The 27,267-nt window shown below is 40.7% G+C and overlaps 1 protein-coding gene across 3 annotated transcripts in view; it reads left to right on the top strand.

The window, feature by feature from the left end:
- SEPTIN9 (septin 9) overlaps window positions 1-27,267 on the top strand; it is a 347,050-nt gene that overhangs the window by 197,083 nt on the left and 122,700 nt on the right. The gene's annotated exons all lie outside the window — the stretch shown is intronic.

Genomic DNA, 27,267 nt, shown 5'->3' with positions numbered 1-27,267 from the left:
GAATTTACAGCAGGTACCAGTGGAGACAAATTAGAGCAGTGTGTCTTAACCCAAATTATAGTGAAGACTGGTAAAACTTCTTTATCAAGGACTGCTATACTCTCTCCTAGCCCCAGGATGTAGTAGCTAGTAGGTGGCTTAGACCAGGATCAGGGAAGAAAGCTTGTCAGTGGATAGGTGTAAGTGCAAAGAAAAGGAGGATCAGGACATAAGGCAAAAGCCTAAGTTTTTTGGTTTTTTGGTTTTTTAAATTTTTTTTTTTTGGAGAGACAATTGGGGTTAAGTGACTTGCCCAGGGTCACACAGCTAGTAAGTGTCAAGTGTCTGAGGTCAAATTTGAACTCAGGTCCTCCTGACTCCAGGGCCAGCACTCTATCCACTGCGCCACCTAGCTGCCCCTAAAAGCATGTTTTTAAGAAAATAATAAAAGTATAGTGGACTGATGGAAATTTACCACAAGGTGATGTTAATTCAAAATATCAGCAGTTGGAAAACCCTGAATATTAAGTTCAGGGTTGGGGAAGAAAAGGCTAAAGGAGAGGACATCTTTGAAGGGATTATTGTGAAGAAGATGAAGAGCAGCTGCAGATTGAATCAAATCCTTTGCCACAGAAGAGGCATGGAAGAGGTTAGAAAAAGAATAAAAACGTTCCTATAAAGATTGTTCAGTGCTCATAATAAGGGGAGAGAAGTGTTGTGTAATCTAAGCTGTGGAAGCCCAGGATGGTGCAGGATATGGAAATCAAGGTGTATCAGAACCTTTTTGGGTTCCCTTCCCCAACAATGGAACAGGCTGTCTCACAAAGTTGTGAACTTCCTATCCCTAGAAATGTTTAAGTAGAGGCTGAATGAGGACCTTTTGGGTTGTCATAGAAGGGATTTTTACATTGGTTGGGAGATGAGTCCAGATGACCTCTGAAGTCCCTTTCAACTAGATTTTATGATGTTTGCCTTGGAGAGCTATGAGAGTGAGGTACAGTCCCTGTCAGAGTTCAGGAAGGAAGGACAAAATGAACCTTTAAGGTCCTTCCTAAGCTCTAGTATTCCCATGTGAGAGCCCCAGGTAGCTGTTGATGAGAGGGGAAGCATATGGTACCATCCTTCCTGTTCAATTTGGAAGTGAAGTGGGCAGTCCCAGGCAATGTTTCTGTGTATGTTTTACCTGGCCCTTGAGCCAGGAGATGTGCTAAGACATCTGTAGACAGCAGTATGTATCCCTGGATATCCCCAGGGACTCCTCCAGTTATTTCTCAACCTCTTGGGCGTTGGCCACTTCCCCTTTCATGTTCTCAAGCTTTAGGTTCCTTAAGTAATAAAGGATTTCCCTCTCATTTTCAGGTTGCTGGTTTCTTTATAGGAACAAAAATGTGGAATCAGGTTTTCCTTGAGACCAAGCCATCTTTGCCCAGCCTGTATATCCACCCCATCCTCCTTCTAACTCTGTCTCTGCATGAGTGCCGGGCTGCTCTCAGTAACCCTGCTACCAAAGGATGGTGTGTTGTTAGCACTAAAAGGGAGGCTGAAGTCAGGGTATTTCCAGGGTAGGTTGGAGGCGGCAGCAGCTTCCTCCCAGTGGTGATATTCTGTTAGCTCAGCCATTTAGTTTTATGTGGCTAGATCTTTGTTACTCTGAATGGTAAAGTTTTAAAACTCAGTTTCATATCAGACAGGACATGGCTCTTGAGACCATCCGTCAGACTTGATTTTCTAATGACAAAACATCTGTCACATGGGTGACAATGGCTCTTTCTTTTGGGAAAGATCGAAGCTTGGCTAAAAGTAACTCTCCCATTGCTGGAGCTTTTGGCCAGGTCCTTAGGGAAGGTGATGTTGGTGTCCTAACAACTATGAAACTGTGCCCACTGTTGAGACTGGCTTGGGGGCTAAGGGCCTTAGAAATGTGTTAACAATTTCTCCTTAGAACTTGGTCAATGGAAGGAGTGTATAGTATCTATTGCCCTTGGGGGAGGGGTGGTAGGAATAAATACAGAATCATCCCATCCCAAAGCATTTATTAGTCACTTAAACTGTGTTAAGCACTAGTGATACACAATCTAAGTGAAAAACATACCCTGCTTTCAAAGAGCTGTGTTCTATCATCAACAAACATTTATTGGCTGGTTACTATGAGTACAGTGCCTGCTATGCTCTGCAAAGAGATACTTCACAGCTACAAAATGTCAGAGCACTATGGGGAAGTGAAGACAGCTGAATTTGGAGTCCAAGTACCTGGCTCTGCTACCTGTGGGACTTCAGGAAAGCCATTTTATATTTCTGGACTCTGGTGTCACCTGTAAAATGAAGAGGTCAGATTAAGTTCTTCATCTTTCTTTGTGTCGTAGATCCCATCAGCAATCTGGTGAAGCCTTCATACTTCTTTTCCAATTTTTAAATTCATAAAATAACACACATTAGATTATAAAGGTAATTAGTTATATTGAAATAGTTATTAAAATATTAAAAAAACAAGTTCATGGATCCCAGGTTAAGAACTCCTGGACTAAATGATCTTTGCAGGCTTTTCCAACTCTAAATCAGTGCTTCTTGGAATGAGAAGGGGCTCTATAGATTATCTAGTCCAACTGTCTCTTTTTTCACATGAAGAAACTGAAGCTCATGCTGGGGCTTCTCCAAGGTTACATAGCTAGTCAGCAGCAGGGCCAAGACCAGAATCCAAGCATCTTGACTTTAATCGTGTTCCTTGCTGCCACTAGTGAAGGTAGAATTAAAAATCACAAATGCAAAGAATAGGTTACTAACAGTCTAAACAACTTGACCAACTCAAAGAGAGCTAAGTATTCAGAACTGGAGAATAAAGTGCCTATCTGTAATGCAGTGAGGCAGCCAGAAATGGTGTTAAAAAAGAAGCTCAGCACTTACAGTCACAAGATGGATTTTAATCCTGGCTCTATCACTTAATAGCCATATAACTATGGATGAGTCACTTAACTTATTTAAGCTTCAGTTTTCTCATGTGTAAAATAGAACATCCTGTCTAACTCATGGAGGTATTGTATGGAAAGCCCTTTGTAAACTATAAAGCATTAAATGTGTGTATGGTGAAGAGAAAGATTTGTTACCCTATCCCAGCTGAGTAAATGTAGCCATAGGATGTAATCACAGATGATGAGGTGTTAATGTGTTAACACCTGGTCACTCCTTTACTCTCTTGAACTGACTCTCCAATTGTTGGATGAGGTGTCTCCCTCTGGGTGAGTAGCTCTACTGTTTGACTCTGTGATCAGTGGATTGGGACACTGGGGAGATAATCCCTTCCTCCCTGCTCTGAGAGGTAGAGATCTGAATTCTTTCCTGACTGCTGGCTCTCTCCCTCAACTGAATCAAACTGACTAGACTATGTGATTTAAGTGTCATCTGTGGTCTTGGCCAATCATTATTCATCCAATGACATGCTCCTTTCTGACTCAATCAGAGAGGGAGAGAAGTGTTTATTAGAGGTGGGGGAATATTTTATAGTAACTTTTTTTTTCTTTACTATGACAGCTTGGTAAAATGCCTTGGCTGTAAGCTAACTGTATCTACTAGCTGATTGTTAAAGGGAAGTACACTGATGGGGGCTAATATATTATAGTGTTAGGACCCCAGATCTACAGGGTACCCTAGAACCCAAAACAGTATTTACTTTCTGGGGCCCCATCCTACCAGTAGAAGTGAAAGTTGGAGGCCATGCCATGGCAAATGCATAGTAGGGCAATAGAAAATCCCCATCTCACCCACATGAGATAAAGAGCTAGGTTTTTTATTCACTGGATGACTTTCTCTTTAGTAGACTCAAACTGGCTGTACTGTCTTTTTTTTTGTGTGGGGCAATGAGGGTTAAGTGACTTGCCTAGGGTCACACAGCTAGTAAATGTCAAATGTCTGAGGCTGGATTTGAACTCAGGTCCTCCTGAATCCAAGGCCAGTGCTCTATCCACTGCACCACCTAGCTGCCCCTTGTACTGTCTTTTAAAGATTGAGCATTGGGGTTGGGAGGGTGATGCAAGTATAGGCAGTATGGGTTAGAGAGACAGAGAGAGAGAGTGAGAGACAGAGAGAGAATGAGAATGTTCATACTTTTTAAAAGGATGCTGGGTGTTAATACGTCAGTGCCTCTTTATCTATGATTGTATACAGTGATAATAGAATTGATGGTAGAAAGAACAAAATTTTACCCTCTACCCCCACTTTACAGCAAAAATATTGTTAATTTTGGAGTTCTAATACTGTTGTATTTGTAATGATTAAAGAGGACTCTAGATATAGTACTATATATATATATAGTATATAGTAGATATAGGTCATACAGAAGCCTGGCCAGTGTCAGAGCTGCCATGGAGGTTGAGGAAGGATGTGGCAATAGTTCCTAATAGCTTTGGGACTGGGGCAGGAAGAAATAAAATATCTTGACTCTGAGATACTTTCCTTTCACTGTGTTAGCTAGAGACAGCTAAGCATGTATCATAGTGCCTGACACATAGTAGGAACTTAATAAATTTCTCTTGATTGATGTTGAAGAAGCAGAATTCATAATCCCTGGGCAGTAGGGAGCAGGGGAAGGAATAGAGTATCTAGCTTTCAAAGAAGTCATCCATCAATCAATCAATAAACACTTATTAAGCATCTGCCATGTGCGAAGTAGTGTACTAAGCTATGGAGATACAAAGAAAGGCAAAAGACAACCCTTGCTCTCAAGGAATTCAGTCAGTGGGAGAGACAAAATGCCAGCAACTATATACCAATAAACTATTTGCAGGATAAATCAGAAATAATCAACAGAGGGAAAGCACTAAAATTAAGGGGGATTGGGAAAGGCTTTTGGTAGAAGATGGGATTTTAGCTGGTATTGGAAGGAAAGTAGGAGGCAGGGAAGAGGAGGGTGGAGCATTCCAGGCATAGGGACAGTCAGTGACAATGCCTGGAATCATAAGATATAGTGTCTTGCTTGAGGAACATCGTAGAGGCCAGTGTCACATCGTGGTAGAATAGGGAGGGGAGTGGTGTAAGGCATAGAAAGACTGGGAAGTTTGGGGGTAAGGCAGAGCTGGAATTCAAACAAATCCAATGCTCCTTTGACTACCACCTTCCCTAGTCTGCCGCATGGTTACATTGGACCAGGGGTAAAGATTACCCTTATCTTCTTCCTTGACAGCTATGGTAGTGTACATTGTGTAGTTCTGGGTAGCTGGACATTGAAACAGCAGCAATGGTTGTTTAGAGGAATTTTGCAAATAGATGCAGAGAATAGACAATGACTCATCTAAAATGCCTTCCTAGCCTTCTTTCTCATTTTGGAAAGTCTGTTCCGAGCTGAGAAACTTGTCTTTAGGATGGACATTGCTTAGTATGGGCATTGCTGTTTAGCATTCTTTGGAGTGATTTGGATGGTATACCACATTAGCAAAATGTGGTGCAAGATTTTCAGGCTGAAATGGAAAGGAAAGGAAGTAGGTCTGGGAGGGTTACCACAGTTAAAAAATGGGGACCTGCATGTACCATGGGAGTAGAATGGAGCAAGAAAGAGAGGTTAGGTGTAGTGGGTTTCCTTTTCTTAGCAGCGTGCCCTGGAGACTCTTTCCCCTCCCCCATGGAGCCAGCTCCTAATAATTTTTTGTGGCTTGGGGCCAGGGTGAAACTAGATCCCTGCTTTACACTGGTCCTATCGTGTTTTTCTTTTATGTTACTGACTCCTTCCTTCCTTTCAGTCACCAGCTGTTTTTTCTTCCTTCTCTCAAGAGACGTACTCCTTCTCAGTTTATCCCTATTCTATTATTGTTTCTGAAGTCTGAAGTAGAATCACTTGTGGAGGACAGAGCCCAGGGAACCTCTTGTAGATAGAGTAATGGACCTAGTCAGAGGACCTGGGTTCAAATCCCACTTACTAGTTTTGTGACCTTGGGCAAGTTAATTCTCCTGCCCCCAGTCACCTCATCTGTTAAATTGAGGGAGTGGGAGTAGATGGCCTCTGAGGTCCCTTCCAACTCTAAGTCTATGATTTTATTATTTTCTCTCTGTTCCTTGTTCTTCCCAGCCTCCATGTATGGTGGGTTGGAATGTATCATAAGGAAATGTTTTTGCAGAAAATTTGGGTTTCTGCTTCTCTGGCCTTTCACGATGGAAGTCTGTCTTCCAGGTTCAGGCTTCTATGCAGTCAAAATTTGCAAAGGCTTCCTTATAAGGAAGTGCCTTTTAGAAGCCTTTTGCTTTGTCATCTCTGGGTACTTTGGAAGCAATGAATATGAAATCTAGCTATTCTCTTCTTTCCTCCATGTGCCTCCTTGGCTCTAGGACTTTTGTTTGTTTTTAATTTAATTTAAACCTTCCACCCATTCATCTTATTTTTGTGTGTGTATGCTATGCTTCATTTAATTAATTAATTAATTTTCAGTTCTGCATTCTTTTTTTGTTTGTTTGATTTTTTGGTTTTCTTGGTGAGGCAATTGGGGTTAAGTGACTTGCCCAGGGTCACACAGCTAGTTAAGTGTCAAGGGTCTGAGGCCGGATTTGAACTCAGGTCCTCCTGAATCCAGGGCCGGTGCTGTTCTGTATTCTTTATAGCCCTACAGTTCTGTATTCTCCCTCCAGCTCCTCCCCCAAACCTTTAAAAGGCAAGGAATATGATATCTATTATACATATAAAGTCATGCAAAGCTTATTTCCATGTTAGCCATGTTGCAAAAAGAAAAAAAAAGAACAAGAAAAATGAAGAAAGTGAAAGAAAATATACTTCCATCTGTACTCAAGTGTTCCCTTTCCCTGGAAGTGGATAGCATTTTTCATCATGAGTCTTTTAGAATTGTCATGGATCATTATATTGATCTGAGTAGCCAAGTCTTTCACGGTTGATTGTTGTTACAATATTGCCTTTATTGCATACAATGTTCTCCTAATTCAATTCACTTAACTTTGCATCAGCTCATATAAGTCTTTCCAGGTTTTTCTGAAACCATCTGCTTCATCATTTCTTACACTACAATAGCATTCCTTCACATTCATATATAATAACTTGTTTAGCCATTCTCCAGTCGATTAATATCCCCTCAATTTCCAATTCTTTTCTACCACAAAAAAGCTGCTATAAATATTTTCATACATATGGGTCCTTTTTCTTTTTCTTTTATGTCTTTAGAGCACTTGGCTCTAGAGTTTGTGCCACTCATGTGACTGAGATGATACAGTGAAACAACACTATCCTTAATCAGGAGACCTGGGTCTGGACCCTGGTTCTGCCACTCTTAGCTCTGTGACCTTGGGACAAGTCACTTAATTCTCTGCCTTATTTTCCTAATTTGTAACATGGAGATGAAAATATTTTCAGCTACAGCATTACAGAGTTGTGACTAATGCCTTTAAAAACCTAAAAGTGCCCTATACAAGTTATTGTTATTATAATTTAGAAACAAGTTCACCCTGGATTTTTCCAGTTCTTACATTCCATGATTCTAGAATTCATTCACTCATCTGTGGTTTCTCTGTGATATAGACTTGGATAACATGTGCAAGTGCTGTAGTGTTTTGGGCTGCAAGTCATGTCAAAGGTGGGGCTAGCCATAGGTTAAGAGATGACTGAAAGTATGGTGAAGGCAGGAGGAGAGAAATGGTTAAATACACATAAGGATTTCTCATATTCACCCAAATTAAAAGCATTTAAAATATTCCCATGAGATAAAGTGTCAACAATCAGTGGAAGCCTGGAAGTAACATAGTGGTAGTCACTGGTCTTAGGAATACCTCATGGTCTTGCTTGGCCCATGTTCAGAGAAAAGGCCTGGACTCCAAAGGAAGCAGAATATAAAGAAAAGCATGATGATCCAGGCATCTGAAGCCTCTTCTTCCTTTGCTTTCGCTAGGAGCTGGTTATATGATGCTTCACAGGTCATTTACTCTCTTTGGGCTTCATTTTTTTCAAAAAAATGATGCATTTGTTTTTTAACCCATTAAAATCCATTCTACCACTTTCATTTTATTGGATTGTTTAACCGTTCATATTTAGAGTTATTACTGTTAGGCCTGTGTTTTCATTTATTTATTTGTGCTGGTTTTTATTTATTTCATCTTTTAAGCCAGCATTTTGTTCCACAGATTAATTTTGCTTATATTACTTTGGTAGAAGTCTACTTGGATAGGTCCTCTCCCCTGTTCCTACCTGCCCTGTCCCAAGTTCCTTGAATTTATTTAAGTAGTTAGTTTCTCTTTTTCCTTATTTGTTTGCCAGTTGGTCTTTCAGTCTGTTCATTTGTTTATTTACATTTTCATCCATCCATCCACTCATCCATTCATCCATTTGTTTAGAAGTCACTTAACCCTGTTTGCCTCAGTTCCTCATTTTTAAAAGGAGCTGGAAAAGGAACTAGCAAGCCACTCCAGTATCTTTGCCAAGAAAACTCCAAATGGAGTCACAGAGTCAGACACAACTGAAATGACTGGACACAAAAAAATTCATTTATTCCTTTACTTATTTGCTTCTCCTTCACTTTTGTCTATTTTCTTTTCTGGCCCATTTAAGTGTGTGTTTCAAAAAAAATCTTCTTTCCACCCATCCCACTCAAACCTCTTATTTAAATAACATTCTTCAGTTGTGATCTTTTTCCTTTTTGTGTGTGTGTGTGTGTGTGTGTGTGTGTGTTTTGTTTTTGTGGGGCAATGTGGGTTAAGTGACGTGCCCAGGGTCACACAGCTAGTAAGTGTCAAGTGTCTGAGGCCCGATTTGAACTCAGGTCCTCCTGAATCCAGGACCAGTACTTTATCCACTGTGCCACCTAGCTGCCCCCTATTGTGATTTTTTCAAGACAACTTTGTCAGCTTAATTATTTTTCATCTCTCCTTGTCTATTCTGAAATCTATTTTGATTCCTGGACTGCACTTTTCTCTAGTTCCTTCTTTCTGTGTCCATCATGAAGGAAAGCTTCTGAAGAACCAGTTTTGAATTCCCTCCTCTATCACATTTCTATGGCATGTATAGATTTTATTTCATTCTCCCTATTATCTGTCTGCCTCACATCTGGAAATATTAATTCATTGAAGAATTAATGTTGAATGGAAGCAATATCATATGTAGTAGAAATCGCTCTCTGTCATTTCCTGAGGCCCAGTCCTAGGCACTTAACTTTGGTCTGTCTCAACTACTAAGACCAGCTTCTCCTACAACTCTGGGAGCTATATGCCCTTGGGGACTTATATCCCTACTCCTGGGATGAGATGAAGTCCTGTGTGATACAACCTATTTTTTCAGAGAAACGGTTACCTAATTTGCAAATTCCCCCAAATAAAACCCACTATAAGGTTTCTTTCACACCATAGGCATAGAACTTCCTACAGGAATGCTCTTTAGTGACACCTTTCCCCTTCTTCTTTGATTCTCTCCCTTCAAACCCCCATTCTATTATCTGTCCTAGTCTCTCTCCTACATAGCTTTTATCCTATTCTCGAACAGTTCCAACTCTTGTTGAGAGGTTAAAAAAATTGTTATTGATACAGTGTTCCTTGGTAGGGGAGAAACTTCCTCTTCCTTCCAGTCTCTTGATTTCTGTGGCTTCTCACAATGCTATCCCTACCACAAAAGATAACAATTCGTTAATAAGAGATCCTTGGATTTACTCTGTGGGGTTAATTCAGCTCTTCCTCCTTTTTTCCCCTCCTGATTCTTTAAATCCCCCTTAAATCTAGCATCTTAGGGCTTTTTTGTCCCTTGATGATCTATATGTTTTCTTTTATCCTTCAGTGCAATTTCATTCTAAAACAATTAACAATAACCAATAAACATGGGAGGATTGCTTTCATTAATTTGTCTTTTTCTTGATAAATGTTTATTTACCTTTCTTCTGTTTCTGTTGTTTGTGGTGCTTTCAAGGGAGATATTCTACTCACCTCTGGTTTTCCTTCCCTCAGCCTCCTTCCTCTCAATATTTCAATTGCCTCCCTCTTGTACTTCTAAGAAACCTATTGCAATTAAGCTGTCTCTTCACATCCTGTTCAGTCACTTTGGCTTATATAGAATTCATATGCTTTTAAAATTTTGCTGCCTTTGTTTCTCTTCTGACCATTTTTCTTCCACTTCTCTATTTGTATGCTCTAAATTTTGTCCCTTTTCTCTTTCAGAGATCCTGAATCACTTTCTTCTTTGGAGTGAATCTCTGTCATGTTTTCTAAGTTCTGTACTCTGCTATTCCCCCACCCCCAATTTTGTGTTGAGAGTTCTTATTTCTGACTTACTTTCATTTCTAATGTTTTCTTTTAATGATTTTATTTCTCTTTTGAACCATTTTGTAGTTTATTGCTGTTGTCCCATGATCTCTGCAGGGTTTGCACAATTTTCTTTTTAATTAGGGAATTTAGGCTCATTTTCCTTTGTGGTACAATGCTTATTCACAGTGTTTTGACCTTTGAATTTTCACTCATTCTTCTGTAACTCTTTATGAGCTTCTCTGTTAGTTTATCTGTTTGTGAGCTTGGTTTTTACTCACCCTTTCTCCCTTGACCTTTTGGTCTTTCAGCCTTTCTCTTATGTTCCCAGGAACTTTTCCTTGGTTTTCTTCCATACTCTTTAGCCCCTTCCCCTTCTGAACAGATTAATTGGCTAAGTGTTCATGGCCTTCTCTGAGGATATTGGGGACCCAATCCTGGTTTCTGCCCAGAGTAAACTTTAGAAAGAGAGAACTGCCTCTCATATGGGTATCTAGTCTCCTTTCCCTTGGGCAGATTGCTCCTTAAGTTACTCTCCCTTTCTTACATGTGGCAGGGTAAAATCAGTGTCTGCTGCTTCTTGTGAGATTGAATGGTTCATGTTGAGTCACTTCTGTAGGGGGCTAGGCACAACCTAGCTATAGCTATAATCTAGTTATAGCCAAAGATATAACCCTCCAAGTGTTCTTTTCCTCTTTGCTTAGGTTGAGAGAGAGAGAGAGAGAGAGAGAGAGAGAGAGAGAGAGAGAGTGAGTGAGAGTGTGTGTGTGTGTGTGTGTGTGTGTATGTATGTTTGGGCATAGGGTAGAAGAATTTGGAGAAGGGAAAATAAGGATTCTCTAAGTATTTAGATTTTCTGATTTATTTCATTTTAATTTGTATGGTGTTTTTGTATTCATAGCTTATTGATTCAGCTGTGGTTATTCTATACCTGGAATATAATTCCTTTTTTATTGTTGTCAAAGTTTTGGGGGTTGGAAAAGGTTGCAGAAAATAACTACTCCACCATCTTGAGTCACCTGGACTCAATTTTTTCATCTGTAAAACGAGACAGTTGAACCACATGATCTTTAGTTTTTTTTCCAGCTCCAACATTCTGTAGTTTCAAACATGTAAAAATATTTTTTCCTCCCCCGAGCCATCCGTTGACTCATTTGAGGACATTTAAAACTGAGAATAATACTAAGGCTCAGGCATGGTTAAATTCTGAGACTCACTGGGTAAATTAAAGGCTCATGAAAACTTGAATTCATAGTCTTACTTTTACTGGTAACCATCCTCTCTTGCCTTGAGACACTGACATGCAGTATATTTCTGTAGTGGATACTTGATAAATTTTGTCTGGTTGATTGGGGATACATTTCCCCCCCCAAAACTGCATTAAAGCAAAACTGTGTTGGCTTCAGGAAAGAAATGAGTGATGCCAACCCAGAGAGGTTTCTCCCTTCCCCATGGCTTATCAAAACCACTTTTGAATAATTGGGACATCATCTAACTGCCAGCTAGAGAAGTGGAGTTGCCTGGTCCTTCAGGGGCTCTGGATGTGGAATCTGAGTGTGTATCTGTGGTCCTGAATGTCTCTTTTGTTTGGCTTGTGAGGAGCCCAGTTGTCTGTGTCTGAGGCTCACGGTTGGGACAGCTGGTCCATTGTGCAGACTTCAGCTTTTGGCAACTGTTTCAGGGTCTGGGAGGCCCCTTGGATACAGAGGCAGCTTCTCTTTAGACAGCTGGGTTGAGACTCAATTCCACATTGAAGCCCAAATCTTGGGTACACACATATCTGGATTTGTGACCTGTGCCCCTCAGGGATCCCTCATTGTGGGAGATTTAGGGTTGGGGGTTTACAGGGATGCCAGAACTCAGGGTTGAGTTAAGAGGGTTGTTCTACTTATTTCTGTCCTCTTCTCTCCCTTCGTTACTACAGCTGTGCCCAGCTCTATTTAAGGTACGATGCAGCTGTTCTGGGCCAGCATTCCTCTGGGTCCACCTTTTTGCTCCACCATAAGCTCTTAAGACAGCTGAGAGGGGTGCGTGTGTGTGGGGAGCATATGTGTATCTCTGTGTAGAGAATCTTTCTTCCTGTTACCCTAATTCACATTCAGTCTCTATCCAATTCTCCTCCTCCATCCTTCCCACAGTAACAACTGAGGCTGTACTTTCTTCTGTAGTCACCCTGAGCCCCACGACACCTGGATGCAAAAGGGTCCAGCTTCCCACCTCTCACTCAGGTTTTCTGACTAGTTTGTGACTCAGGTGAGACTAGGATTAGAGAAAGGTCCTTATGAAGGTAGAGGGGGAGAAAACCAGAGGGCAGCTTTAGCTCAATGAACCTCTAGGGATAGGTCTGAAAAAAGGAAAGGAAGCTGGAGAGAAACATCATAGGATTTATAGGTAGGAGGAACTTTAGATATAATCTAGTCCACTCTTGTTTATACCATTAGTAGGTAATCAAACTGGATCCTAGAGAAGTTTGGTGACTTGTCCCAAGTTACTTGGGTAGTAAATAATCAGGATTTGAGACTAGAAATCTCATATTCTTTCTTTCTTTCTTTCTTTCTTCCTTTCTTTCTTTCTTTCTTCCTTCCTTTCTTTCTTTCTTTCTTTCTTTCTTTCTTTCTTTCTTTCTTTCTTTCTTTCTTTCTTTCTTTCTTTCTTTCTTTCTTTCTTTCTTTCTTTCTTTCTTTCTTTCTTTTTTTGTGTGTGTGTGAGGCAATTGGGGTTAAGTGACTTGCCCAGGGTCACACAGCTAGTAAGTGTTAACTGTCTGAGGCTGGATTTGAACTTAGGTACTCCTGACTCCAGGGCCAGTGCTTTATCCACTGCACTACCTAGCTTCCCCAATCTCATATTCTTTCAACTGTGCCACACCAGATTATTCAAATAAGACTGGGCAGGGATGTCATACTCTTGAGAGGTGAGGATGGAGTGGGACTAGGGTCTGGTGGGGCCGCAGATGGAAATGGATTTCTTTTTTATGTGGCAGGAAATTTTTTAAGCTCAGAGTCAGGCAAATGGTGGATAACTTCTGGCCAGATCAGAAATTCACAAAATGTTTGCACTAGAAAGGGTCTTGGAGATTATCTAGTCCAAACCTCTTCATTTTACACATGTGGGAACTTAGGTCCATTCATTTCAGGACTCCATTTGAGGTTTTCTTGGCAAAGATACTAGAGTGACTTTGCTGTTTCCTTCTCCAGCTCATTTTACAGATGAGGAAACTGAGGCAAACAGGGTTACATGACTTGCCCAGGGTCATGAGGCTAGTAAGTGTCTTGCTCACACAACTATTAGCAGTGTAACTGGAATTAGAAGTCAGGCCTCTTGATTCTCAATCCAGTGCTATAGTACTTCCCCCCTCAGTCCTCAGACTTGCCTTTCAATACACATGATCACTGGCCTTGACCCACTGAGCTAAAAGAGAAGTGACTGTCTAGCTCTAACCAGGAGTGGGGACAGGTTGGCTTGGAGCTTCCTAGTCTCTGCTGACTTGTGCTTGTCAGCTGCTAGGAGCCGCTCCATTCTAGAGACTTTTCCTTTTAAATGGGAAATGAATGAAGGGAAGGGGAGTGTCTACATGGGGAGGTCCAAAAAGGGGTATATAAAAATTTTGGCAAAACATGCAGCGCTGCCAAGAAGGCCAGAAATAGTGATTACAGACCAGACGGGCCACCACAGGGAAGGGAAGAGGATGTGTGCAGGATAAGTCAGTCTCTTGAGATGGCCGCCCTGTCCTACATGCTAAGTATAAACCTCTACCCCTTCCCCCATCAAGAAGATGCTTTGGGAGTGCATGAAAACTGTACCATGTTAAACATAATTGAACACAGTTGTGGTTTGCGGTTTCTTCCCAGTCCCAAGTGCCAGAGAAAATCCTGGGAAGTTCTTCCTGTCCCCACCTGGTGTTGGATCTGAGCACTGCTGGGCCTGTAGCCAAGACTTCTTAGGGCAGGGTAAGAAACCCCCAGAGGGACCTGGATCATCTTCCTGGTGGCCTCTTGGTGAACACAGCCTTTGTATTTCATGTGGAGGGGAAAGACCAGCAGTGGCCAGCACCCCTGAAAACCTGACCTTGGGTCATGGCATTCTGAGAATTTGAGAGATTGTACAGCTCTCCCTGAGAGCTGAGATTTCCATCCCCATGGTTTTCCAGAAAAGAGGCAAGAGAGAGAAGGGCCTGCCTACAGAGGCGAGGGCCATCATCAACAAAGGATTTTATGAAATGCCTCTTCTTTGCCAGGTGCTTGCAAGGTGTTAGGGATACAAAGACAAAAAAGAAAAGGCCCACATCTCAAAGAACTTATAATTCTATAGGGGAGAGATTCATCTAGATTTCACTCATGGTCTGATTGTCACTGCCCACATCCATACCCCATACATCTTCTCTGAGCTGTCTCCACTGGCCATGGTGAGAGGATGGAGTTATTCCAGGAGTTAACTGTCAGTAGGAGTTAAGAGGGAACAGGAGAGAGAGTGATATTGGGTGACACTATCTTGGGTTTGGACTCTACCACTCGTTTTTCTCCCACCAGCTATCCCTCTTTTCCTTCCCTCCAGAGGAACATAAAATCAGCAAATCACTTCTGAGTCCCAGAAATAACCTTTTCAGCTTTTTCCAAGTAGCTTTTTCGTCGGCATATGTAGACAACACTGCCAAATCGAGTTATTTTAGATTGTTATGGTGGGGAAACTTGAGGCATCACAAAAGATTAACCTGGTCTGCAACTGAGACTTTTCCCCATCTGCATTAACCTTACTATCACCCTTTCAGTTTTGGGATGAAGCACCAACTGCTTTTTCATTGAATTACACTGAGAAGAATTGTACTCTTTCTTTGTCTATGCTCTGACTCAGTGCTTTTGGATCTTTGTAGATCTAGCTTGGACTGTGGGCCCGATGTCTTCCTTTGTCTCCCCGAACCCTTTGGTCATTCAGGCCCCAAACTATAGTTTGCTTTATTTCTGTATCAGAAGACCTGTTTGGCAGCATCCGGGAACCTCATCTTTTTCCTCACTGCCTGTATTCCAGGTTCCAGTTGCACTAGATGTTACAGCCACTCTCTGCTTCTCTGCTGTGGGCCATAGGGAGATGCAAATGGTAGCCCAGGGAAAGTTATATGGTTCTATCTATGAATAGCTCATCCAGAGGCATGCTTCCTTTTTGGTTTCATTGTTCTAGAATGCTGCTTCATTCCTGACCTCAGATTCAGACCCTTGCTGAATTTTAGATGATGTTGATTTAGTAGGTGCTTAACAATTTCCTTTAGAGTTAAGCTGCCTAAAAGCAAAAAAAAAAACAAAAAAGATTAGAAAGGACCCAAGAACCCTTGTTTCTCTATGGGAATCTTGTGTGTGTGTGTGTGTGTGAGTATGATAAATGTAGTAAAGGGGAGGTAGCATATGGACAGAAAACCAGTCTTGGAGATAAGAAGACCTACATTCAAGTTTGACCATGCCACATTCTAACAAGGCAGGTCATTTAACCTCTCAGTGCCTCAGGTAGGTACAGACCTAAACTGATAGAGGGAATTTCTTCATCAGAATGTGCCTCGAGCAAAGATCTAGTTTTTTTTCTTAAAGGTGTGGCAGAGAGAGGGGTGGTCTGACCTCAGACCAAATGATTAGTGGTAGAAAAGGGACCACCCCCCTCCCCCAAGCAAAGAAGAACCAAATTCTCTTTCCAGTTCACTTCTTCCTCATGGACAATGTAAAGGGTATTGAAAGTATGGTGCTCTGCAAGAGACTTTTAGAGGTCATCTGGTCTAGTTATTGATACACTTTCCTCCTTTCTCCTTTCTCCCCTTCTTCCCCTCTAAGGATGATGATTCCCAAGGTCTGCAGAGGTATTCTCTCAGTCCTAGAGCAGCCCAATCCACTTGACAGCCAGCTTTGTTTTGAACTGAATCTTTGTAAGCTAAACTTACTTCCTCTCACGTGACTCCCTCTTATTTCTGCTGATATCATGCTGCTATCAGTACCTCAGGTTTCTGACCTCTTCCTCTACTGATGGGCAGATTTGGGAGGCCATAGACTCCCAAGTACTGTGGTCACATTTTTTTTTTTACACTAACAAACATCCCAGGATGTCTCCTTTGATCCTCCCTTGGGTTTTAGCGATGTGGAAGTGGTTATTTTATTTGAACACAGCAACAATAAAACTTGCCACAAAGTGAGCTTAGGCTGTATCTGTCTTGATCTCTCCCACCTCCCAGCATGGATCCAGAGCATGGAAGGGATTTTAGAGAATCTAGTACAACTCTTTCATTTTTTTTCAGTGAGGATACTGAATCCCCAAAAGGAGAAATGATTTATTCAAGGTCATATTGATAATATGTGGCATAAATGGTAATCTGTGGGAGCAGTACTAAGAGCAATAATTAGAAGTTGAAAAGAGACAAATTTGGGCTTAATGTCAGTAAAACATTTCCTTACCATTAGAGCTCTTTTAAAAAAAAAGAATGTTCTCCCTCAGAGGTAGTGAGTTCCCCCTCACTGGAGGACTTCAATCTCACTTATGCACTTGTAAGAACTGTTATAGTTGGTGTTCTTTTCAGTTATGGGTTGTATTAGATGATTGATAAGGTTCCTTCCTACTCTAAATTCTTTGATTCTGTCTGAGGAACACAGTTCTCCTGACTTCCCAGGGCTCTTTCCACTATACCAGTAGGATTTTGGTCTTCCTATAGCATTTCACAGTTGGAGCTTGGTCTCCTAGCATTGTAGTAAAAATTAAGGGAAACTTAGAGGATGGAACTTCTCAACAGCAGCAGACTTACTATTTTATTATGTTTCAAAAACAGGTTTAAGGGGAAAAAAACACCACAACACCAAATTACCTCTCAATCCACAAGCATTTCCCCAACTATCCCATCATGTAGGGACCCATATAATGAGAGCATCAGTAGCCAAAGGAGAAAAGTATTAGAGGAATGGGAAGCTAGGTGGAGGAGTGGGCAATTAGGTGGCATAGTGGATAGAGAGATAGGACTGGAGTCAGGAAGACCTGAATTCATATGTGGCTTCACACACTCACCAACTATGTTACCCTGGGGAAGTCACTTAACCCTGTTTGCTTCAGCTTCTTCATCTGCAAAAGCAAATGGAGAAGGAAATGGCAAACCCCTCCACTGTCTTTGCCAAGAAACCCCCAGATGGGATCATGGAGAATAAGACACAACTAAAACAACTCAACAACAAAAATTAGGGGAGTAGATACTTACTTTCAGCACGGTTATTACTCACGTCCTGATTTCTTTTTGGCCTGACATAATTTCAGGCTCTGGTTCTAAATGCTCTTTGCTCACTTGCAAAGCTGACTTAGATTAAAGAAAAAAACACCTACCATATACTCAACAGAAACTGTATAGAACCCAAGAGATGTAACCTAAAGAAATATGGTTGCACATCTATTTATATTCTTATAATGTCAATGGTCATATTTATTTTAAAATATATTTTACTATAATGGATTCCCTTTTTAAAAACATTTAACAAATCTTGTTACGTGGACTTAGGTCAATCAACCATTGAGGATTTATTAAACAGCGACAAGCTGCTTTGTAATATGCTAGATGTGAGAATACAAGTACAAAAGTGAAATAATATATTTTCTAAAGGACTTTACATTCTGTCAGAGGCAGTAGCACAAATTAAGTCACCCCCCCAAAAACTATAACTCTCTATAATAAAAATCTATTGTATGGCCCTAAAGAAAACATTAGTCTTATCCTTTAATTAATAGGAGTGATTGAGGGTTGTTACTAAGTTAGTTATCACAGTACAAGTCATGGAACATGCACATCCTTACTGAAAAGGAAATTTCATCATTTTTGATACTGCTGTTTTCCTGTCTGGAGAGATTTCTGTGTGTGATTTGGTTTAGGTGGGCAGAGGTGTATGATCTTGGGCAGTGCATTTAACCACACTTGTAAAACTAGGGGGTTGGATAAAATGAACTCTCAGGTCCCTTCCAGGTCTAAATTTATGAGCCTCCTTTTAGTGTGGTATCATATACCATGTAAGAATTCACCTGATAATTCCTTCCACCCCAGTCCCATGCTTAGAAATTAAGGTTTTCTCTGCCAAGGGCAGGAGGTAGGGAGTGGAGTAGGAGGGTAGAGCAAAACACTCACCAATTGTAACAGGCCCCCAAGAGACTCGGGAGCTGAGCTGCCATGCAGTTAGAGATTCTTACAAGTCCCACATTTGCTGGAAGGGGTAGGAAAGTTGTAACCTGGCTTGAGATGTTGTTTACTGTAGAGACTGTTGCTGTCCCTCTGTTCGCCTTGGGAGACACCATGGGGACTCACTTATGCTGCACTCATGCCCTGTTTCTGAGTTGGTGCAGGTAGGGTCTGTGACTGGCTTTGAACACAAGGTCAAAGTTTTTTTGTTTTTTCAAAAACTTTATACTGTGGATTGATGTAGGGACATTTAGAAATGGAATCATTTAGAAAAGGAACAGGGTGAAAAGTGCTAGAAGCCCAATTTCCCAATTTTTAATTAAATGCAAACATAGTGTCATTACTTTCTTTTTATTGTGTTTGTATCATATAGCAAGTGATAGCATCTCCCCATTGTAGACAAACAGCTCAGCTTACATTCATTCTTTCAGTCATCAGTGTAGGTGAGGCACTTGCTTTAGACCCTAGTTTTTTTCATTGCTTGAAACTCCTCAATTACCCTCCCCCCTTCCAGGATAGTCATGAGCTTTTTTACAGATATCATACTATGTACATACTGCTTTTTTCTGTTTTTCTTTCTTTCTTTCCTTCCTTCTTTCTTTCTCTTTCTTTCTTACTCTCTTTTCTTTCTTTCTCTTTCCCTCTCTCTTTTTTTCTTCCTCCTTCCTTCCTTCCCTCCTTCCTTTCTTTCTTCTTTCTCTTTCTTTAATGGGAAGAGTGAGTTTGTCAGATGTAAAAATGTCTGAAGTGATACAGTTTTGTTTTGGGGGCAAAGCAACATAGATAAGTTCCTATGTTACTGGTCCTTTTTCCTGTAGTTAACTCTTTCCTTTTCATATTTCAAGGTGAATTTTCCTCCTTGACATCCCTGACTCCCACCTCCTTATTGAAGAAATACAGAGAATAGGAGAAGAAAAACTGACTTTTTGTGAATCATCCACCCAGCTTCACTGCCATTCCCTTCTTCTTCCTTTCCCATCATGTCCTTCCCTTCCAGCTCAAGTGGTACTTTCTGCATGATATCTTCTTTGATTCTCCTAGCTAGAAGTGAACCCATGTAACTAGAGCTCCCCAGGATACTATCCAACCTCTCCCAAACATTTTTCTAACATGTTACTTGAATACAGATATATATCTTTGGTAGTTTCTACAAATGTGATTGTATGTTTTTTGTTCTTTGCTCTTTTGTTTATATATTTTAAGTTCCTTAAATGCGGGGACCATGCCATTTTCCATCTATCCCCAGCACCTAGCACAGAGAAGAGCTTAATACGTTTTTGTTGAATTGAGTTGCTCTCTCCTCATTCCTGACCAGCAGCATGGAAGGGAGGGAGGGAGGGAAGTTGAAGGAGAGGAATGGGTAAGGGGAGAAGAGGAAGAGGGGAAGAGAAAAGAAAAGGGTGAGGAAGAGGACCAAAAGTGTGGGCTGATGGAGTTTTTGTTGTTTTTCTTTCTGCTCTGAAAGTTCAAAGCCCTAGCAGAGTTAACTCTACATTGAATGGGGGTAAAAAAGAGGGGATATGAGGTTTTTATGACAGGTGGCTTCGCCAATCTGAAAGTGAGGCAAAAAGTTTTTTGTTTTTTAAAATTCAAGCATTTACTTTCTCTTATTACTACATCTCCCTTACCCTACTCCTACTCCCTACTGTATTTGAAAAAAAGAAAAAAGTTAACTCTAGTAACAAAAATGCATAAACAAAACAGATTCCCACACTGACCATGTCCAGAAAGATATGTCTCAGTCTACACCCTCTATTAGGAGGTGAGGGAGCATGGCTCATCATTTGTCCTCCACAATGGTGCTTAAGCATTTCAAAGTTTTTTGTCTTTACAATGCTGTTAGTATATAAATTACTCGCTCTCCTGTTCCTTGATTAACTGCATCATTTCAAATTAAGTCTTCACAAGATTCTCTGAGACCATACCTTTGATAATTTTTTGTGGCATCATAGTTTTCCATTACATATTCACATACCATAATTTTTTCATCCATTTCTCAAATGATTATTCCCTTGGTTTCTAGTTCTTTGTCATTACAGAAAGGAGGTGTTCCTTGCTTTTCACAACAGCCTAGTGAAGCAGGTACGATTATTTTCCTAATTTGAGAGCTGAGAAAACTGAGGCTGACTGAGGTTAAGTGACTTGCCCAGGATCACATAGGTGTCTGAGGCAGGATTCGAATTCATATTTTCCTGACTCCAAGTCTGGCACTCTACCACTTTTAGATGTCAAAGTTCATTCTTTTCTTAATTGATTTAGGTTATATTTCCTTATTGTGTACAAAATGTGTCCTTCTGCTTTCTTTTCTTGGTACACCCCCCACCTCACCCCCCACACCCTGCCCCCTCCCAGCAAAATACACACTACTTAAGAGTGGGGATTATTTCATTTTTTCCTTTTTTATCCCTGGCACTTGAAAGTATCTTGAACACAAAAGATGATTAATAAGTGTTTGGTGAATTCTTTAAAAAAGAAAAAAAAGAAAGAAGGTACTTTAAGTTTTGGAGTATGTACATGTATGTGTATGCATGTGTATATATGTATGTGTGTGCATGTATATGTGTATGTATGTGTATTTTTTTCTTTCTTTGATTTCTTTGGGGCATAGGCCTAATAGTGGTATTACTAGGTTAAAGGGTATGCACAGTTTAGTAATTTTTGAGACACAATTTCAAATTGCTTTCCCAAATGACTAGATCAATTCACAGTCCCACCAACAGCACATGAAGTTGCCTGTTATCTTATTTCTTCTATTTTACTCTCTATAATTTGTCCTTTTCCTTTCTTGTTAACTTTGACTATGAATGTGAAGTGGAAACTCAGATTTTTTTTTTCAATTTTTAACATTTTTATTTAGTTTTGAGTTCCAAATTCTATCCCTCCCCCTCCCCTCCCCCCTCTCAGAGTTGTTTTAATTTGCATTTCTCTGATTCTTAGTGATTTGGAACATGTTTTCATATGGTTGTTGATAGCCTGGATTTCTTAGGAAATTGCTTGTTCATCTCCTTTGACCATTTATCTATTGAGGAATAGCTCTTATTCTTAAAATTTTGAATCAGTTCCTTATGTGTCTCAGAAAAGAAACCTTTATAAGAGAAACTTGCTTCAGAGATTTTTTCCTAGGTAGCTTCCCTTCTCATTTCAACTGCAAAACCTTTTACTATTTTTTTGTAATTGAAATTGTTCATTTTGTCTTCTGTGATGTTCTCTCTCTTTTATTCAGAGAAGAGATGTTGCATTCTCTTTGCAGCATGCACATCACTAGGAACAGTTTCCCAAATAGTTGTCCAGAGAGCCCAGATAGACATAAGTCAAATGAGAACTCTGAGAAAGAGTTCTTAGTGCTAGGCACTGTGCTATATATTGGAAATACACATACAAAGATGAAACAGGGCTTGTCCTCAAGAAACTTACATTCTATTAAAGCAAATAGGCATGTGTATGTGTGCATGCATGCGTGTGTGTGTGTGTGTAAAAGAAATATAAGGTAGTTTGAGAGGAAAGGAAAAGGGGGCAGCTAGGTGGCTCAGTGGATAAAGTACTGGTCCTGGATTCAGGAGGACCTGAGTTCAAATCCAGCCTCAGATACCTGACGCTTACTAGCTGTGTGACCCTGGGCAAGTCACTTAACCCTCATTGCCCAGCAAAAAAAAGAAAGAAAGAAAGAAAGAAAAAGAGAGGAAAGGAAAAGAGCAGACTCTAGCAGCTAGGAGGATCAGGAATGGCTTTATACAGGATAGGCCAAAAGTCACAAAGGGGTTTCAATATTTAATAACTCCTTTATTTTTTGTTTTTTACTTATAAGACCATAGCACCATATACAGTATATATAGGAAATAATTTTCCAAAAGTTATTAAACATCAGACCCCTTTGTGACTTTTGGCCCAGCCTGTATAAGAAGCCATATTTGAGCTGAGCTTTGAAGGATGTTAAGGATTCTAAGAGGCTCTCTTCAAGGCTGAGATGGAATGATAGTTGAAGAAGAACAAACAGGAAATGATTTAGCTGCTGGGGGTTTTGTGGTGTAATGAGTTAAAGCTTCCTGGAGTTTCAGGTTTGGAGAGAGAGAGAGAGAGAGAGAGAGAGAGAGAGAGAGAGAGAGAGAGAGAGAGAGAGAGGAGAGAGAGGAGAGAGAGGAGAGAGAGGAGAGAGAGGAGAGAGAGGAGAGAGAGGAGAGAGAGGAGAGAGATCATCTGCTGCTAGGTGATGATTTCTATCCCTGAAGGGGTGATAGTTTAATTCAGTCTTGCCATTAATGCTGTTTTCCTGTCATGCTGTGATTTCTGTCAAAGTTGTGCTGAGTTTTATTTGTTTTACTCTCATAGAATACTTGCTTAGCACCCTAGAACAGGGCTTCTTAAACTTCTGCTTGTGAACCCTTTTCTCTTGAGAAATTTTTACATGACCCTGGCTATATAGGTATATAAGATAGGTATATATAACCATTGATTCTTTTTTTTTTTTTAAACTTTTTTTTTTTGCAGGGCAGTGAGAGTTAAGTGACTTGCCCAGGGTCACACAGCTAGTAAGTGTCAAGTATTTGAGGACAGATTTGAACTCAGGTCTTCCTGAATCCAGGGCTGGTGCTTCATCCACTGCGCCACCTAGCTGCCCATAACTGTTTATTCTTGCCAAATTTTTTGCGACCTCCACATTCAGTTATGTGAGTCCATATGGGGTTGAGACCCACAGTTTAAGAAGCTAGGCCCTAGAGGATCTAAACTGGTTAGTATCCCAACTGTTTTTTGCTAGGGGCAAAACTGGTGACAACCTGAGGGAGGTGTTAGGGCAAGGAGAAGCCATGGAGAAAGTCTTCATTCAGCCTGCTTGTCCTGTTTTGTTTCCTTTTTCTGCTTTTTAATTATGACTGAACCAATATAGTTTGTTATTGGAGCCAGGGGTGGGGTGGGAGAGAACCTTAGTTTCATAGCAGCATTTCCCCCTTCCGGGACTGGTGATGTTTGTACTTATTCCTAAAGGAAAAGCACCAGCCCTGAGTCCTGCTAATGTGGGCTTTTTGTTTTGGGCCCTGGGAGAAGTTGTCCTCTACTCTCAGGCCCCTGGAATTTAACACCTTTTCTAGAACCATCAGTACCCTGACCAGAATTGTTCAATTCAAATGCCATGAGACTTCTGTGAGGTCTTTTTTCCTTTCTTTTTTTTTTTTTGGGGGGGGGCAGGGCAATGAGGGTTAAGTGACTTGCCTAGGGTAACACAGTCTTTTTTCCTTTCAAAACAGAAAGGAATATGGATATATTCCATATAGCAATATGGATTTATGTTCTTTATCACTCCTCATATGAAAGGGATTATATGCCATCTGAACTTTGTTGCTACCCAGCATCTGGTCTTTGCTTTGCACAACCTGTACTTAGTTGCTGACTAAAAGAATTAACTAGTAAAGAGACCTCCTCTCCCTTGCTCCTAAACACTTGGGCCTTTTGTCCTTTTCTCTCCCCCTCTCTCTCAAGATCAGTATTCATCTAAACCTGAACACTCCCAAAAGACCTGATATAGACACCTGATTTCCTAGTGTACCCCAGAATAGTTAGCTGATGTGCCCCCAAGTTATGACATATGACCTAGGGGCTTTCCTTCTAGATTCCATTCCTTGAATGGGGTAATCCTGAACTGGGATGTAAAGAAAAACTATTCTAGATGTGGCTGAGCTATGCCTAAGAAAGGGTGTAATTCTTTAACCTCTTCTCTTTGCTTATACCCCTGAATTCCTTCCTTGACCTGAATTTAATTCCTTGACCACCACTGTGCCTATCTTTAGGAATCAGTTTGAATTCACTAAATAATCATCCTGAGCTAGCAGGCTCCCAGTGTTTAAAATTATTTTTTTCTTTTGGTGAGGCAATTGGGGTTAAGTGACTTGCCCAGGGTCACACAGCTAGTAAGTGTCAAGTGTCTGAGGCTGGATTTGAACTCAGGGCCTCCTGAATCCAGGGCCAGTGCTCTATCCACTGCGCCACCTAGCTACCCCTTAAAATTAATTTTTAAAAGTCACCAATCCCAAATAAAGGCCTGCTTTCTCTGTGGGCCTCATTTTCCCTGTCTTCAGAATGTGGACTTAATGATACCTAAGCCTTGAAACTACAAAATTCTATTCTACAACCTACAAAGATTGGGAGTTTCCTGGGGAGTAGCCCGTGGGAACCTGTGGGATGGGGGAGCTGATTTTTTCAGGGTCCTATCAACCTTTCTTTGTCACTGCTTTCATATTCCCCCATTCTCAGCCTTCTGGAGTCTTGCTCCCTGAGCCCTAGAAACCATATGGAAAATGAGAGATGCTTTCCTCTCCAGCATCCTGTGCTGTGCTGACAGAACCCTGGCCAGTCCCTGGGAAAGATATTCTGGACACAGCTACTGTCCTGACCTGCTCTGTCTGTCTCTGAAGCCAGATTTTGGGGAAAAGGGGAAATAATTCATTTTCTCCCTGTTCCATTGCAGCTGATTGCTCTACCTGATGTGAACCAGGGACACTGGAGTAACAATTTCCATGAGTGTTTAGGAAGGGAAGGGGTACAACCTGGAAACTTTTAAATAAAAGTAAGGAAGGTACCTCTGGCTGGTTCCATTAATTTTTTGCATGCAGAGTCAAAGGTAATTGTGGGTGTGTTTGGTGGTTTGTACTTACTTTCAACACTTCGGGTGCCTAGCAGTGCTGTGTATAGATAAAATCTATCGTCAAGGATGAACATAGCTAATTCAGAGTGGCTCATAATCAGGTTGACTTTATAATGATAAATGTGTCAGCCACAGGAACTTGTGAAAACTCTGCTAACCTGCAGAGAGGCTGCAGGCTAGGTCACTGAAAAGTATATTCATCCACACCTGAGAAACTGTGATTCCGTCAGTGTTGGCACTCCTTCTCTGGCTATAGATTATAAACCTTTGTGGCTTGTTAGCTGGTCTTTATGAGTTACTGTGGCTGAAAAAATTTTTTACCTAGGACCAGCCTTCTGTGACATATTTTTCCAAACTTAAATAAGCTGGATACTCTGTTGCTGGGCTTCTACTTTTGAAGCCTTTTCGGCTTCATACATAACCTGTCAAACCTTACACTCTTGTTGCTGTTGTGTTTTCAGAACCCAGTATAGTGCCTGCCACATACTAAGTGCTTAATAAAGTACTGTTCATTAATTGACCTCTTGAACTTTTGTGTGTGTGTGTGTGTGTGAGGCAATTGGGGTTAAGTGACTTGCCCAGGGTCACACAGCTAGTTAGTGTCAATTGTCTGAGGCCGGATTTGAACTCAGGTCCTCCTGACTCCAGGGCCGGTGCTCTATCCACTGTGCCACCTAGTTGCCCCTGACCTGTTGAACTTTGAAAAAAAAAATAATGACATTAAGAGGCAGAGAGAAGCAATCCGGGGATGGTGAGGAGAGGAGAACAGAACATCTTTTGCAAATAGAGATAGAAAGCCAAGTTTCAGGTACATGGTAGTCTACTTTGGCTGAAATGTAGAGCGTGGGAAGGGCAGTAATGGGAAATAAGTCTGGAAAGACACATTAGTGCCTGGATGGCTTTAACTCCTAAACTGATCCTAGAGGCTATAAGGAGCTAAAAAAATTGAAGTCTTTTAATAAGGCCCGGTCAGATCTGTTCCCTTATGAAGGTTGTGTGGTCACAAGGTATGGGAAAAGCCCAAATAAGTAAAATTCTCTGAAATTTTAGAGGGTAGTTTTGGCCTCTGACTCCCTTATAGAGTATAGCTGCTTAGACTACTTACTTACTCATTCCTTTCTCTTTCCTATCATTTGGTGAAAACGCTGATGATCTGTGATATGAACTGTAGGCCCTAGGAAAGAGAAGAGAAGAAAATAAACTGGATAGTTCTCTGTTTAATTGGTTCCTAGATGATTAAAAATTGACATTTATTTTCTGTGTGGTATAGGTATTGTGGGAGAGGGGTGGTAGGAGGGCATAGGTTAGTATATTAGGAATATTTCATTTCTTTTTATTTATTTAACTTAATTTTTTAAAAAAATCAGTTTTAGTATTTAGCTTTATTGATTTTTTCTTTTCTTTTAAAAAATATCACTCCCACTTCCCAATATTTGCCTCCTTAGAGCCCTCCCTTGTAACAAATAAAGTAAATCAAGGATGACAGATCCATAAGCTGGATGCATTTTAAAACATATTCACAAAGTGGGAGACAGACTTACTGTGTCTTTGAAGTCTTTGATGTTACTTTCCCTCTATTCTGCATTTATGCTGAATGAATAAGAGGGAAAAAACATTCATCAGAAGACTTACTATTTGCCAAACACTGTGCTAAGTGCTTGTTTATACAAACATATGTAATCAACACAGTTCTTCCCCTCCAGGAGTTAAATTATAATGATGGAAGATAGCAAGGGGAACTACAAGGGGAAAGAAGGGAGGTTTACTAGCCCTACATCATGGTACTGGAAAAGGCCGTGAAGCAGCTTGGTGTCCTGGTTCAGGACAAGATGAGGCAAAAAAGCTCATGTGTCAGAGCCCAGGGTTCTAGGGGCGCAGTCTGAGTTCTAATGGGAGAAGGAGGATGGCAGGAAACACAGCTTATAAATGACAGGGAAGGTATCCAATCTTAGTGTAAGCTTCTTGAGGGCAGGAACCATTCATGTTTTTCCTTTGTTCCCTCGTACAGTGCTTGGCACTTTAAAATTGCTCAATAAATTTGTACCTTGGAGATATTGCAGGTTTGCTTCCAGATCATTGTAATAAAGTTTATATTGCAATAAAGCGAGTCACAGGAATTTTTTGGCTTTCCAGTGCATATATAAGTTGTATTTCTACTAAACTGTAGTCTATTAAGTGTACAGTAGTATTATGTCTAAAAAATGCACATACCTTAATTAAGAAATACTTCATTGCTAAAAAAAAAAAAATGCCAACCATCATCTGAGCATTC

Source organism: Dromiciops gliroides, chromosome 4 (assembly GCF_019393635.1).
Source record: "Dromiciops gliroides isolate mDroGli1 chromosome 4, mDroGli1.pri, whole genome shotgun sequence".
In the NCBI taxonomy this organism is placed as follows: domain Eukaryota; kingdom Metazoa; phylum Chordata; class Mammalia; order Microbiotheria; family Microbiotheriidae; genus Dromiciops; species Dromiciops gliroides.
The sequence above is the reverse complement of the archived record's forward strand: the minus strand, read 5'-3'. Positions and strand labels throughout refer to the sequence as shown.